This window comes from Nelumbo nucifera, chromosome 6 (assembly GCF_055504915.1).
Source record: "Nelumbo nucifera cultivar China Antique chromosome 6, China Antique-T2T, whole genome shotgun sequence".
NCBI lineage: Eukaryota > Viridiplantae > Streptophyta > Magnoliopsida > Proteales > Nelumbonaceae > Nelumbo > Nelumbo nucifera.
This window is the reverse complement of record NC_142654.1, coordinates 54482792-54498691: the sequence shown is the minus strand read 5'-3', so window position 1 is coordinate 54498691 and position 15900 is coordinate 54482792. Positions and strand designations below refer to the sequence as shown.

General features: G+C 36.3%; 1 pseudogene across 1 annotated transcript; it reads left to right on the top strand.

The window, feature by feature from the left end:
* Nucleotides 1-553: 553 nt before the first annotated feature.
* On the top strand, nt 554-2794 carry LOC104602050 (aldehyde oxidase GLOX1 pseudogene; annotated as a pseudogene). The gene has a single exon (XR_016077969.1). The product of XR_016077969.1 is annotated as an aldehyde oxidase GLOX1 pseudogene (transcript).
* Nucleotides 2795-15900: the final 13106 nt, after the last annotated feature.

Below are 15900 nucleotides of genomic sequence, written 5' to 3'. Positions count from 1 at the left end.
GTCTACTCACAAAATGCTACCTATGTGAATTGGGAGCATCTCCTCGTGCATAATAATATGTAAAATGATGAGATATTCTCCCATGTGTGGCTATGATGTTATGTGGGTAGAGTTTTCGTGAGTAGAAAATTCGGATAATGCACATTAGCTTGAAAAAGGTGCAAATTAACAAGTGCTCATTTAATACCTTTGAAAAAGATTAATACCCATTTTTAGTAGTTGTCAAAATATATATCAAGTGCTCATGTGCTTACTTTGTTGTGCCTATTGTATCTTGTCATACGGTCTCATAAAATACCTCCATTACGTCCAGAGAGACAAATTAACAAGTGCTCATTTAATACCTTGGAAAAAGATTAATACCCATTTAACGTGCTTACTTTGTTGTGCCTACTATATCGTTCCTCTCATAACAACGAGAAGCACAAGCAGAAAGAGACGTAAAATTAGCCAGCTCATCGAGAGATATTCTACCTAAAAAAAATATTTGACAGAGAGAGGGAGAGGCTAATCTAGTATTCAATGAGACCAAAAGGAAACCAGGGTACGATGCCACTTAGTAGCTTCTTCTTAGTTCTCAGTTTCTAAATTCGAACTTTATTTCTTGCACGTGTTTCCAACCCCCACTAGTATTTAACAAGACCGGATCGAAGGGGGAACAACCAGACATACATCCGGCCCTCTTCAGTCTTCAGTCTTCAGTCTTCAGTCTTCAGTCTTCAGTCTTCAGTCTTCAGTCTTTCTCACCCACATTGATAGATTCAGAAAATCATGGCAACTAGTACTTGGTTTCCCTCCTTCCTTGTCTGGTTGCTGCTCTTCCTTGTCGCAACTCCTTGCCGGAGTCTGACCCATGCCGCTGGGGGCGGAGGCAAATGGGACCTCCTTCAGCAAAGCATCGGCATATCCGCAATGCACATGCAGCTACTTAACAACGACCGAGTCGTCATATTCGATCGAACCGACTTCGGCGAGTCGAAGCTGCCATTACCCGACGGAAAGTGTCGGAACGACCCCAATGACACCGTTCTCACTGTTGACTGTACAGCTCACTCCGCCGAATATGATGTGTTGTCTAAATCCATACGGCCTCTCATGGTCCTAACTGATGTCTGGTGCTCCTCCGGCGCGGTTTCCCCAGATGGGCGTCTCATCCAAACTGGTGGATTCAATGACGGTGACCATGCTGTCAGGATTTTCACCCCGTGCAATGGCTGTGACTGGCAGGAGAACAGCTCCGGACTCCTTGCTCGACGATGGTACGCCACCAACCATATATTACCCGACGGCCGCTCTATCATTATCGGTGGACGTCGTCAATTCAACTATGAATTTTACCCAAAATCCTCGTCCACTAACATCCTATTCTCTCTCCCGTTTTTATCCCAAACGAATGATCCCAAGATAGAGAACAATCTCTATCCCTTTGTTCATCTCAACGTCGACGGTAACTTGTTTATTTTCGCCAATAACCGCGCAATTCTACTGGACTACACCAAAAATGCAGTCGTGAAAACGTTCCCGCAAATGCCCGGCGGTGATCCAAGGAGCTACCCGAGTACGGGTTCCTCCGTTCTTCTCCCATTGAAGAACTTACAGCAATCATCCGTCGAAGCTGAAGTTCTGGTATGCGGTGGCGCGCCAAAAGATTCCTACGTTCAAGCGAAAAAAGGAAAATTCGTCAGAGCCTTGGACACATGCGGGAGAATCAAAATTACCGATGCGTCGCCGGATTGGTCCATGGAGACAATGCCGCTGGCAAGAGTCATGGGAGATATGCTTTTACTTCCTAATGGCCATGTCCTTATAATCAATGGTGCTTCATCTGGGACTGCCGGGTGGGAATTGGGCCGAGAACCAGAACTCAAACCGGTCATTTACAGACCAGATAACCCATCAGGGTCAAGGTTCGAAGTACAAAACCCGTCCTCCACACCGCGTCTCTACCATTCTACTGCAATCCTACTTCGGGATGGACGAGTTCTCGTCGGTGGTAACAACCCACATAGGTATTACAATTTCACCGGCGTCCTTTATCCAACCGATTTAAGCTTGGAGGCGTTCTCACCGGATTACTTGGACTCCAAATTTTCGACTTTACGGCCAAAGATTCTGTCTCCGGGATCTCAAGCTCAACTAAGTTATGGGCAGCGATTATCAGTAAGGTTCTCGGTCTCGGGTGCATTAAACGACAAATGGGTGTCGGTTACGATGGTGTCTCCGTCGTTCACAACGCATTCATTCTCCATGAACCAGAGGTTGTTGGTTCTGGATGGTGGAAAGGTGACGCCGGTGTCGAGCTCGGTGTACGACGTGGAGGTGACGGCACCCAACTCAGGTTTTCTGGCACCTTCGGGCTATTATCTTTTGTTTGTGGTTCATCAAGAAATTCCCAGCGAGGGCATCTGGGTTAACATTAAGTGATGGATAGAGCTTCAATTCATGCATAGATATGGTATTAATTTGTTTGAACATATTAATTTGATATAGGATCGTAAGATCCATAAAAGGTGTGGTGTGGGTAGAAAATTAAGCCAGAGCTTATGTATGAAAAAAATCGTTTTTACTTTTTATGTCCATTGATCATCAGTTAGCTCAGGTTATAAAAAGAAAAAACAAACCAGTCACTTTCCCAAGGTCATACTCCACACAGAAAATCTGGTAAAAGACAGTTCTCAGACTTCCTTACCAGTTATTGTTTGGGAATTGGGATTCACTCCTTTCTTTTCTTTGCAGTTATTATCTTTCTAAATTGTTAAGGGACAACTGCTTCAACTATTTATGGTGTTTCTGACTTTCTACTTTTATTTCCCTGCTTACCTAATTAACCTTCCATAGTTTATAATTCCATTGCAGGCTCATTTTGGAAAGATTATAAATATTCAGGTTCAAGAATCTTGTTTTTTATTATTTTGTATGTATTTATATTGTCTTAATAAGTAAATACAGTTAGTAAGACAGCATTTATATATATTGAGAACTGTATTCACCCGAATAATTAAATGGACAAAACAAAAACTAAATGAGAGAGGTATGTGAATGCCATTATGGGAGAAGTTGAGGAGATTTTAAGTCATGAAAGGAAGAATAACTTTTTTATATAAATTATTTGTTTTTGTTAGTAGTGATGGGGTTTCAAGAGTCACGAACAAAAACAAAAAAAAAAAATCACCATTACAAAGAGTTCAGCATTCACGGGTCTGTTACTACCTGTTCTCCTACATGTTCTATTTAATTCTATCTTATCACCTTATCTGAGAGAGGAGAAAAGAGAGAGAGATGACCAGTTTCCTCTTGTACTTGTATTAAAAAAAAATAAAAAATCAAGCAAAACTCCAAACATAAACATGAGAAATTATGCAGAGAAATGCTGCAATGGTGGTACCATAGCAATCACTGATCAGATGCAGGAAACACTAACTAGAGAGGTGCAAAAATTTTGGCTTATTGGCCATGGATGTAGGGTAAAAGAGTATTTTACACTCCACCTTCTTTTTGACCAAAACGACAAGCGTAGGATGGACCAAATGGGATTCCCTGCAATCAAAAATTCTGCACACACTCCTAAGCATGAAATCCCACCCCATATTATAAACGTAAATTGTTAATGAGCAGAGATTTGGCTTTCTTCACACACATTTCTAAATTCCATAGTTGTTCTCTCGGCTCGGGATTAGGAAATGTCGCCAAGTAGGATGGCTGGGTATGGTAGTATCGACTGGGCCCATATTGGGCTGTTCTTATTGATAGGCACTCAATATGATAAATTTGGCCTCTCTAGGGGTGTTCAATTTCGGATGATAAATTAAAAATCGAATCCAACCAAATTGAATAAGTTAGTTTGGTTTGGTTCGATTTTTCTTTCTTTAAAAAATTGGTTTTTTGTTTTGGTTCCGTTTGATTGAGATTTTAAATCGGACAACCAAAATCAAACTTGTGGTTTTATCTGATTAAGTCTATTAAATATATAATATTTTATTTAAAATTTTATACTTATTAATTAATAATTAATACTTTTTCCAAGGGCCAATTCGCAATTCACCATTGTGTTTTACATTTTTAGGCCTATTAATAATAGTTAATTAATTGTCTAGAGACTCTAAACAATTAAGGCATTAAAACCTAGATTAATTATTAATTATTTATTAATTGTTTGTAAAGAATGTGTGTAGTTGTTTTAATAATTAATCATTAAATTGTTCATTAAATGAGTATAGTTGTAATTGTATTAATTGTTCATTAAGACCTAAACTAACTACTAAAACCTATACTAAAGTCTAATAATTAACTGTTCATTAATTATTAAAACGAACTTAACTGAATTGAATTCGGTTGGGATCGGTTCACTTCTAAACTCTAGTTCGGCTCGGTTCAGTTGAGAGAGATGGTCAAACCGAATAGTTAGTTAGCTCATCGATTCGAACCAAACCGATCAATTCTACCTGTGATATGAAAAATGGATTTTATGCAGCCCATTTTTTGACTTTTCTCTTGGGGTGCAAGTTGGCTGGGATGGGCCGGGTTTAAGTTCAACCTGGGCCCAACTTCGACTCCGCCAAAATTGAAATTTGATGTACTTGGATTGAACTGAGGTTCGTACCAAGCTTGGGTTGATCAATCAATCTATGCTAAAATTAATATAAATGTATGTATGTATATATGAATATACATTTATGTATTGTTTATAAAGAAAAAGTATTCATATATGTATTTGTAATTTTGTATATGCTATGTATGCACATAGGCAGGCCAGGTTCAGATTATTATAAGGTAGGGTCAGGCTTGGATCAGTTTTGGACTATCTAAGGGCTAGGCCCAGCCCAAGGACCAAAAATCCAAGCCCAGCCCATGTAAAATTGTGGGCTGGGTCGATCTTGGGTCAGGTCAGTTCTGGACTATCTAAGGACTATGCCCAGGCCTGGCCTAAAAAATATAAAGCCCTAACCTTTAGGCTAGGCCTATTCCAAGGACCGAAAGTCCAAGCCCAGCCCATGTAAAATTGCAGACTAGGTCGGTCGGGGCTCGGATCAGTTCTGCATTATCTAAGGATTAGGCCCAAGCATGGCTTAAAAAATACAAAAACCCAAGCTTTTATGCTAAGCCCAATCAAAAGATAGAAAATCCAAGCCTAGCCCATGTAAAATTGCAAGCTAGGTCGATCTGGGCTCAAATTGAACCCGCCCAAATTGCATTCCTACTTTTCTCTAGGTTGTGTTTGGCAGCAATGCAAATAAAATTGCACTGATGTAAAACCATGACAGTGCAAATTCTTACTAATTTTTGTTTCAAATTTGAGCTTATTTTCTTTGATTGCAATATAAATGAAGTAAATTAACACATGAAGCAGAATAAAGTAAAATCTAAAGTAAAATTAAACAAAAATATGCATTTTTTACATTTATATTTTTATTCATTTGTGTTAATACAAATAAAATTGCACTACAACCAAACACAGCCCTATGGTCAAAATCATTAGATGGAATTCACAAATTCGCACCAACCTTCTACTCTACAAGGGATCGGTTGTAGATCGGATGTGTAGTGTACCTAATATTGTTGCACCGGGCTGGGGACCACTCTAAAAGCTAAACATTTTGTGCCCCCACATTTTGAACTTATATCATAATACAAGTTGGTCATCAAGTCTAATTATCCTTAACAAAAATTCTGAAATCGTTTTTTTTAAACCCTAACCAAACAGTTATGAAATCGAATAGACTCATAAAGTCATAATTATTTGAGTCAAAATACTTATACCCCTTTTGGTTCGCAGGAATAGGAGTCTGGAATCGAAAATGGAATGGCCAAATCCAATTCCAAATGTTTTGTTGAGTGGAATTAGAATCCTATTTTCATTCTTGTTGGAGTGACATTCCCCCATTTGGAATGAAATCTTATTTCTACTGATTTCAATTTCTATTTCCATTCCTGTCTAAATCAAATAGACTATGGGAATAGACCATTCTAATTCCAATTCCGAATATAAATCAAATGAACCCTTACTTTTAGGTTTTAACTCGGCACCTCTGTAGTAATTAATGCACATGCTTAAGCTTAATATGTTGTATACAAAGATATTAATGGGCTGGGCCAGTCTGCCAACACCAGCATAGCCCAACCCAATAATGGGCTATGATCCAAGAAGGGCATATAATTTAGGACTCGTTTAACTCAGAAGTCAAGTAAGCTTGTGAACAAAGTAGAGGGATTATGAAACTGCAAAGTATTTTGGTTGAGAAATAATACCGCCAAAGGTCCATGAATGATTGAAAATGAATGGTGGAGCATAACCTAAGTACATTTCAAAGCTATAGAATAAGGTCTCCATGCTCGACCTCAAATTGCAGGAATGCTGGAGGATTATTGGTAGTTTTGAGAAGATGAAAGTGGTCGTAAAATGTGATAGCTCAAAAAAAAAACTTTCATGTCAAATATCAAAGGGTTGTGACGGATTCTGATTAGGGTTGAAATAGTATGTGTTTGGCATCAGTGATGGGAATATCAAACCGTGCTTTCTTATTTTTTGTTTGGAACCGGTTCTGTTACATAGGCATTCTTCTGAAAAAACAGTACTGGTTTTGTTTGGTACCAGTGCTGGCAGCAACGTTTTCAATATTGATCTATATTATTATCCAACGTTCAAGATGATGCCACATCATTGCATCACTAGCAGCAATACACCGTTTTCTCAGAAAACATTGAATTTGACATTGCTTCAGACCACACTTTTCCAATTTCCAAGGAATAGTCTAGAGCAACATTTTATTTCTGGAAAAACGGTATCAAACAAGATGGCATTGTTTGAAGCACCACTTTCTCTGATGTGGTGCCTACATTGAGTCATTTTCTCAGAAAACAGCATCGATGCCAAACATCACCATAAACTTACATTGGGTCATGCCGGACGGCCCAGACCTGGTCATTTTTTTAGAAATTAAAAGCTGGACCTGGACTAGTATTCATTAAATTTTAGATGGGCCGGAGTAGAAGCCCAGATTTCAGCAATTAAAATACAGGCCCGAACTGGCCAGGAAGGGGGGTTGGGGGGAGGGCGCCTGGGCCTGGGCTTCCTTAAGAACTTTCCGCAATGTTTCTATCAAAACAGACACAGCACAATAGAGGGGAAAGGAATGTGCAATGTGTCTTTACTTTGATTTGATTTCCTAATTTGTCCTTAGAAAAACCATTGTTTTCAAATTTGAATTAGATGTAAAACCAGTTTGGCCACTAGGACACAGGTTGAACAGTCCAACCATAATACATAGTTACCTTATACTTTCGAGGTAGTGACACTTAAGTGCTTGAATCTTCAAGTGGGGCATTTTAGTACCCTGAATTTTTTAGAAATATGCACTTAAGTCCAACTCTCTGTTAAAATTGACATTAGAGGGCAAAATTATAAAATTGACCATGTTTACATTCTCTTTTGCTCACTCACTGAACTTTTATTTTACTATTTTTCTCATCTCTACACTTCCAACAAAGAATAAAAGCATTTGAATGGAACTATGAAAAACAGTGAAAAAACAGAAAATCTGAATATGGGCATTTTTTGTAATTTTGTCCAAACTGTAATGTTAGTTTTAACAACTCAAGTGTATATTTTAAAAATTCAGGGTATTAAAATAGCGCGCTTGAAAATTCAGACCCTTAAGTGTCACTACCCAACCAAAATACAGGACACCGATAAAATATTAGCAATTAAGAAAAAAAAAAGTAAATGAATTCATGTTATCTATTAAATTATTCTACGTAAAAAGGCTTGGAAAAAAAGATATTACAGGTAAGTGGTTGTGAGGGTATGTGCATTTGGAGATGAATAGCCTTGGTTTTGACTCACATATGGAAATATTCAACAAAAGGGAATAGCCCAATGAAAAAAAAGCACTGATGCCCACCATTATTCACTTCGCTAAACATTTCAAATAGCTCAGAGTATAAATATTAATCTTTTCCTAAGAGTACCTAAATATCCTAAATTGGGGCAGCATTGACCATTTAAGCATGTATCCTCTAAGTATCTACCTCTAAGCTGGGATAGAGTAAGGACATTAATTGTCATAACCTAATGCTTCACTAATTAATAAAGGAAAAGATTAGAGGCCACCTCTAGTTGTCTTTTTCCTCAAGTGAACCTATTATCTCTTTAAACTTGCTATTCAACCGAATTGAGCCAATGCATAAATACATTTTTCTTTGGTGAATTTATTAAATTCTTGGTGTGCCTTTTGTAGGGCTAAAAAAGAGAAAAAAAAAAGAAGAGAATTAAAATAAAAAATCAAAAAATAAAAGATAGAAAAAAAAAGGTGGGAAGCAATGAAGAAGAAGCTAGGGCAATATAGCATAGAGTGATTAAGAAAAATAAAAAATTTGGAAAGGTTAAAGGAAAAGTCAATCAAAGAAAAGTCAAACTAAGGAAGTTGGGGCAGTTAAAAAGTGAGAGAGAATAATAAAGAAATATTTGTAAAAGGTCGAAATAGAAATAAGTGGTGCAAAAGAAATTGAGGTAACTTATATGTTTTAAATATTATAGAATCAGTTAGGTTGAATATTTATCTTCTAATCCACTAAACTGACTTGCATTTTGGCATATGAAATCCTCCATGATTAATGAAGGAACATGGTTCATATTGAAATATGTTAAGAGTTTGAAAAAGAAAGAAAAAGGAAGAAAAGAGAAAATAATAAAGATCAAATAACAACCCTACATAAAGGTCAAGCATCTGATTTCCGGTTGTAAATCAGTCTTTTGAGCTTTATTCCCTTCATTTTAGATCCATTGTCCTAAACCATGTTTCATCCCATTCACTAACTCCTCCTTGATCCTTTCATAAATTGCTAACTTAGCACTGGATAGACCTAGCTACCTTGCAATTAGGGATTTTGTTTTGAAACTATCTCTAATCAAGCATCATTTCAATCATCAATCCTCCTTGTTAGTCGAAGATTGGGGCAGTTTTTCATAGAATCTAGGTATTTTCCAAAGTGAATCTATGATTGTTTCCTTTGCACTTTCAATGCACATGCCTTTATAATTACTAGGGTTTTGATTACCTCTTTCAAAGAGAGAAGAAAATACTTTTATCTCTTGCTAAGGCGTAATGTGGGTCCCATCGAACACAATTGTTATATCCTAAATTGGTACTAGTGGCATCCCTTGTTTTGATCTTGTAGCCTCCAAAAAAAGTGCAATAAAAAAAAGATAAAAATTCTAGTCTCCTTTGTGTCTAAGTTAAATTGTATTTATACTCCGGAAGTTACAAAGTAAAGTAAAAAAATAAAATAAGAAAAAAGAAAGCTCAAATTAAGGGATTCCATGGCATTTGGCACCCAAATCAAGCACAGAAGGAAGAAACTCAAACCATTCCACTGCAAAGGTCTTTCAAAAGGAATTCAATTGCTTATTATAACCAAGAAAAAATAATAAAATGAACATAAAAAATAAAAAAGTGAAAAATAAATGATAAAAAGGAAAGTGAAAGTTTGTGATAAAAATGTGTAGAGAAATGAATCCAAAATGGAGAATGATCAAGTGAGAAACAATGTTTAAATTAAATTAAATATGTTGGGATGGTAGTGCTTGAGTTTTTTATTGCATTTTGCATTTATTTCATTTGGCATATTAATGGCATTTTCGAGTTTTAGTACTATCATCATTCCATCATGTCAATTGCATCATTTATGTGATTTATTGATAATTTCATGTCTCCATTATTGTACAATACATTGCAAATTTTGGTTTCCATTGTCTTATCCTTGTATTGTGCATCATGAATTACACTTTTCCATCATATCATTGACTTTGTAACTTTATTGGGTCATTTTTTTTTATGCTCTTAGCACATCATTAATCCCAATGATTTTCTTATCACATTGTGGCACATAAGTTTATTGAAAAAAAAAACGTTTCACAAGCACACCATGAATTGCATCAATTTTATTACCTTTTTTCACAAGTATTCAGATATAAAGGTCATTTGCTTTACATCTTAAATTTCATCAGTTTCCCACAATACACAAGTTTTTGTATTTGAGGGAGATTGAGAGAGTCAACGGGACTGGTTTTGGTTCTACAAGCCAGTTCCGGTATGCTCTCCTCATCGTCCCAGTGACTTAGAACTGTTAATATATGGAATTTAAATCAGCTATCCTTCATCATTTTTTGTCTCGAAATTGCCTTCCCTTGTGATTTTCTTTCCTTACTGTTAATTTGTTTATTTGTGTTGGTTTGTTTGGGATATCATGCGGGCTCCACCTACTAGACCCAAGAGAGGGGTACCTAATCCCTTTTCTCTCTCGTCCTAGTCTTTCCCAAATTGGTTCAGCCAGTGCCTTGGGTCTTGGAATCACTAATAAACCAAAATATTCTCCAATGTAAATGTCAGAACTCCCATCACCTCCATTTCACTTGATTGATGGGTGGCAACTCCAAATTAACCTATGAGTCATTTTTTGACGCTCACAATCATGTGTATAACATAAAAAATTTGGAATTAGTTGTATTAATTATTTATTGTTTATAAGATTTCAAGACATAGCTTGACTAGTATAAATTGGGCAGTTGGAATTAGACCTATTCACGGACCAGGTCGGGCCAGATTTGGATTGGGTTTTCTCTATGTATTAATAGAATACATTCAATCCTGGGCCCAAGAATGGCTTGACCATTGGGCCTAGGTACTAAGCCCGAGCCCAACCCTCATATAAAACCCGAAGCCCATTCCTAAAAAAGGAGAAGAGGAACAAAGAGAAAACATATTATATATATACATATATTGTATATAAAATATATTTTGTTATGTAATATTTTCTCAACTCAGGCTTTTTTAGAAAGCTCGAGCCCATCCCTAAAAAAGTCAAGTGTTGTTTTGGGCCTGATCCCATGTCCATGGGACTGAATTCATGTCCAATCCCAACTTATAATGAGCCAGGCCCGTTGAGCTACCCGACCCATTGAATAAGTCTACTTGGGATTTAGCTTACTAGGTAAGTGACCTTCCATCTCTTTGGGTAGTTTCAAAAAAGTTAGTTTAACAAAAAGTTTATAATGCCTAGTTATTTTTTTCACTTACGTAAAATAACATCAAATACGAGAAAAATTTTAACTTTATTAAACTATAGTTTATAAATGAAAAATTTTGGACAATTGTAGTTTAGTTATGTTGATTACATTGTTAACTATTTGAAATGATTTATTTGATACTCTATCTTTCTTGAAATATTCCACTGATTTTTTTTTTTTTTAATATTTAGTCTTTAAGTCAGATATGTCTTGACTATTATTGTTAGATGTGCTATCAGACTCATGTGTGGATTGTTATATCTATTTGCATTCTAAGATTAAGTAACTATTTTGGACCCTACATTAGGAAAGCCTGTCATTTTTTAAGAAATAAAGGTTTTCTTAGTAACTATACTCTAGACCCTACATTAAGCACTCCACAAATGCATGGTTAAACTGGCCTCTACTTCACCAATGTTGCAAGAAAACTTAAAAAAAATAAATAAAAATCAGGCTTAAAATTTTATGGAAATAAAGCACACACACAAACATTTATCAAAACATGAGAGATGAGAATTACCTAAAAGAAAGCTAACAACAAAATGATCAAAGTGAGCAAATGAAATAAACTTAAGTAACAAGTGAATTAGCTTAAAAGACTAACGAATGAAACAATGCTAAAATAACTAATGGGTGGTTCATTTTACTAAATAAACTATATTTACAAAGAGGAAATGATAAACTAGAAAGTTGAACATTTGTAGACAAGAAAATGACCAACTAGCTAAAAGGGGCCTAGGAATTAAGAGCTAGTTAAAAATAAATAATTAAAGATGCTACATATATATCATGAGTAGAAACAGAAAAGGGACTAACCTCTTAGGGATAGTGCTTTTCTACAATTAGACTCACAACTATGCTATGCCTACAAAGTATGTTGACTGAATGGCTAAAGACTCACAACTATGCTATTAGTAGCAATCAATTTTTGCTCGTTCCCTTCACCTTACCTTTTCGTACCCTCCTTTTAGACCACAAAACTTGGAGTCATAATCAAATCAAATTAAGACTTTACAAAGCCAAAAATTCCTCTTTTGACACAATCAACAAGACAAATGAAAACATCAAGATCAACATTAATCAAATATGACCTACAGACTTCGGAAACTATAAATTAGTCACACATCCACCATTCATCTTGCCAACTTCCTTTTTAGTGGCCCTGATCCAACGCATCTATCGCCTCAAGATCATTCGGATACAATCAACTAGCAAATAGCAAATCCCACTACAAGTATACAATGACCAAATTCAAAAGTGCCCAAATTCCATTTTGATGGTCCTATACAATTAGAATTAGAAAACCTAGATTAATCATTTCTTTCTCAAATCAAAACCATCCACTTGACTTCCCACCTTAATCCGTAACTACCTACTAAATTTTAGCTCAAAATTTTCCTGTTTGACCCATCATCAAGCTAGATCCTAACTTCAGCAAATCTCATTGATTAAAGCTTATCATCCATCAATCCTAGTTCATTTGGCCAATCACACCTCATCATTGTGTTTAAAGACCTAAAAAAACCCTAGTATGCCAAATTTCATGACCAAACTCCTTCATTTGACCGTTAAAAAGTAAGATTCCATTTTGGACCGTTTCATTAACTGATAAACCATTAATTCAAACCAAATATGTCAATAAACACCTATGATCAAAGATGTCTACCCACCAAATTTCATCCCAAAATTCCATCAGATTATGGACATTCAAAAATGTTTACCCACCAAATTTCATCCCAAAATTCCACCATTTGACCTTTCATCAAAAGATTATATTTCAACAAATCCCATTGGTCCAAACTTGTCAACCATAGATCTCTATCATCCCGACCCTATTTGGCCAATCATACCTCACCACTATGTTCAAAGACCCAAAAAACCCAGCACGTCAAATTTCACATCCTAATTCACCCGTTTGATCGTTAAACTAGGAAGTTGCCATTTCGACATGTCGGATCAAATTGCTACCTCATCTATCCCAACCTGAAATCTCAAAAGGGTGACAACTGATGTCAGACCCATTCTTGACTTGTTCAAACACTTGGACCAATGAAATTGAGCCTAATAGGCCTAAAATGCCAAAGATACCCAACTTAAAACTAAGAAAAGATATAACCACTTTTAAAAGTTTATCAAATTTATATTTTTTGCCACTGTCAGCCCCAAATACAAGATTGCCATGACAAGAACACCCCAAGCTCCCATTGGACGCACAAAACCCATGAAAATCACTCCCAAATTGAAGAAAATATTTCACCAAATAGGAAAGACCAGGGAGGCCCCTCATGATTGAACGAATTTCAAATCTCTTCCTCTCCATTTCTCTGTAAATACTAATCCAATTCAAGCTCAAAGAGAGGCCCCTAGAGAGAGAGAAAGAGGGACAGGGAGAGAGAAAGAGCCAGAAAGGAGAACTGGAAAGAGAGAAGAGAGCTTTCTCCTCCATTTTCAAGCGAAAGTTGTTGCAACCAGAAGCACTCCCTAGCTCAAGAGCCCAGTAATTAAACTTCATTCTATCTCATCCCTAACTGCTGAAAAACTTTTGATAAGGTTCATACGAAAGGTAAGCCTTTCATTTTAACTTTTAAACCTGATTTCATGATCTCTGTTGTTTTTTTTTTTTTTTTAGTTTTTCCGGGTTGCTTGAAGTTTTACGTTGTTAGAGAACCATCATTTTCAATTTCTTTTTGATTGAGAATCAAGGCAGAGAGGTGAGGGTCTTAGGGAAATCAGTACCTAAGACCCAATAACATTACCTTAAAATCGGTCTTAGGAGAAGTTGAAAGGATGTTCCTGCAGATTTAAGAAATTCCTACAACTGTTTTTGTTTTTCTTCATTAAAAATTGAGCCTGAACAACTCCCGTATTAGGCTGCTACAATATCTTGGAGAGAGGGATGCCTAATACCTTCCCTCTCCTAATCCTTGGGACCCGTATTAGGTTGTGTGCCTTTTCTCATGGAAAATGGAGTCACTATCAAAGACAAATCAATTTTTTGAATATAGAAATGAGGGTTCATTTCCTCTAAAAAATGAATGGTGACTCCTACTTTTTGAACTGGCCACAAGCTTCTCGGAGCTCACAAGAATCTAGAAATGACAGAAGTTTTTGAATAAAAAAATTATACAATTAACACTTTGTTTCTAATGTAGGACTGGTGAAGCAAGTGCCTATAGAATTGGGTTAAGTGACCTATGGGGACGGTGCTAACTAATACTAGAAATGATTACTAACACTAACATAAAATAGGTGTCTTCCTAACTAGAGAAATTACAAAACAAAAGATGCAACTGTACTAAATGTTGAAAGGAGAATGAAGCAAATCTTAATCATGTCAAATGGGATGTGTCTTGACTAAACTAATTTTGAAAGAGTATAACACAGGGAATATGGATAATGAAAGCTTAAGAGAGGAATCATGTTAATGAACTTTGAATAAAAAGACTAACTGTAATGCTAAACTAACAGCTAATTGGATAATGATCTAATAAAGGACAGGTGGATTGGAAAGGATACCCAATGGAATAAACCAGTGATTGTGCATGTGATTGATAAATAAATGAGTAAAGGGAGAAAAGCATGGATTGTATGCATGAACGGTACTACTTTAATGGTGAAATGGGTTTTAGTTAAAACATCTTGAATGCTATCGCACCCTTAGGTACATGGATGCCAAATGATACAATGTCGGTGCTAAGTATAATGTTGAAATGTGCAAGTGTACAAGTGTTCCTAAATAGATTAAAAGCCTAAAAAATAATGCGTGGACTGATTAAACAGATGGAACTTGAAAATTGGTTATCAGCTTCAAGACAAAACAAAAGGTAAAGATTGATTCATGCAACTATAAATGTTAGAAAGAAAAAAATAAAACACGCGAGAAAAAGATAAAATATAAACCAAGAGATTTAACTATGCCATGTTCATATTCGGATGGCCAATTGGCCACTCTTACTAAACTACTTTGTAAGAGAACAAAAATTGCATAAGAAAGTAAAAAGCACTAGAAATCATCATTCATAAGATCTAGAGGGAGCGATTATTTGACAAATTAAAGAAAATAAAAGGGGTGAATGAAAACCTTGGGGATGGTTAGTAACATGACAAAGATTGCCTTACTTCTTCATCGCAACATTCAACAGTTTTCAAGCATGAACCATCGACTTCGATCGCCACCCTTGCTCCACCCACTTCTTTGAATTCCTTTTGCTCCTTGAGAGGTTCCTTTTGCTCCCACATTCAACGCTGTTGCATAACTGTGAATTTTCATTGCACCATTGTTGCTTTAAGAATTCTTTATGCTTCTTCCCTTGGATGTATGCATGAATTGAGGGTTTTTTGGACAGCAATACTGATATATGGGGGGACTCTAGGGACATGAGAGATGGTAGGAAGATGCTATTAGACGTGGCTAATGGCTATGTGGAGGTATTTTCATGGGTTTCCCCTAAGGTTAGAATGTGTGTCCTTGTATGTAAGAAGAAGTGGGTATTTATAGAATTTTGGGGAGGATTCTAGAAGGGAGTGGAGGGATGAGATTTGAGATTATGGAGATCAATGGCTGATATTTAAAGTTTTTTGGAGGGAGATTGAATGAGAGAAGGGGCTTCCATGACAACTTTGGGAGATATCCTCTAAATCAATTAAAATAATAAGTGGAATGTTTTACCAATTTGCCTAAATTGAACATTCCAACCTTAGGTGATTGGCTTGATTGATTGCAAAGTCCTTAGCTAGTTAAATTTTAAATTTTAAAATGGTTCTAGAGGCTAGGAGAAAGATCTAGTCGTGTGGGTCCCAAGGTTTAAAGTTGTAGTGGAGAAGATTCTAAGCGGAGG